At 36.6% G+C, this 1,028-nt stretch overlaps 1 protein-coding gene across 1 annotated transcript in view; it reads left to right on the top strand.

Moving 5' to 3' along the window:
* Positions 1 to 1,028, top strand: part of CFAP44 (cilia and flagella associated protein 44) — a 139,754-nt gene that overhangs the window by 60,822 nt on the left and 77,904 nt on the right. The window lies entirely within an intron of this gene.

The raw sequence follows: 1,028 nt of genomic DNA on the forward strand, positions 1-1,028 counted from the left end.
GCTGGGTCATATGGTAGATCTATCTGCAATTGTTTGAGGAACCGCCATACCATTTTCCATAGAGGCTGCACCATTTTGCAGTCCCACCAACAATGTATGACAGTTCCTTTTTCTCCGCAACCTCGCCAGCATTTATCATTCACAGTCTTTTGAATATTAGCCATCCTCACTGGGGTAAGATGGTATCTCAGCATGGTTTTGATTGCATTTCCAAAATGCTGAGTGATGTTGAGCATTTTTTCATATATCTGTTGGCCATTCGTATATCTTCCTTTGAGAAATGCCTATTCAGCTCTTTTGCCCATTTTTAAATTGGGTTACTTGTTTTTTTGTTCTAAAGTTGTTTCTGTTCCTTGTATATTCTGGATATTAATCCTTTGTCAGATGCATATTTTGTAAATATTTTCTCACACTCTGTTGGTTGTCTTTTAACTCTGTTGATTGGTTCTTTTGCTGTGCAGAAGCTCTTTAGTTTGATATAATCCCATTTGTTTATTTTTCCTTTGGTTGCCCGTGCTTTTGGGGTCGTATTCATGAAGTCTGTGTCCAGTCCTACTTCCTGAAGTGTTTCTCCTATGTTTTTTTTTAAGAAGTTTTATTGTTTCAGGGTGTATATTTAACTCTTTAATCCATTTTTAGTTGATTTTAGTATATGGTAAGAGGTATGGTTCTAGTTTCATTCTTCTGCATATGGATATCCAGTTATCCCAGCACCATTTGCTGAAGAGGCTATGTATCCTGCAACTTTGCTGAAATCACTTATCAACTTGAAGAGTTTTTTTGTAGAGGCTTTTTAGGCTGTTCGATATATAGGATCATGTCATCTGCAAAGAGGGACAGTCTGACTTCATTTTTTCCAATCTGGATGCCCTTTATTTCCTTCTCTTCTCTGATCTTCTATTCCATTGATCAGTGTGTTTGTTTTTATGCCAGTACCATGCTATTTTGGTTATTATAGCTTTGTAGTATAGTTTAAAGTCTGGTAGTGCTATGCCTCCAGCTTTATTTTTTTTGCTCAGAATTGCTTT

Source organism: Galeopterus variegatus, unplaced genomic scaffold (genome assembly GCF_000696425.1).
Source record: "Galeopterus variegatus unplaced genomic scaffold, G_variegatus-3.0.2 Scaffold1110, whole genome shotgun sequence".
In the NCBI taxonomy this organism is placed as follows: domain Eukaryota; kingdom Metazoa; phylum Chordata; class Mammalia; order Dermoptera; family Cynocephalidae; genus Galeopterus; species Galeopterus variegatus.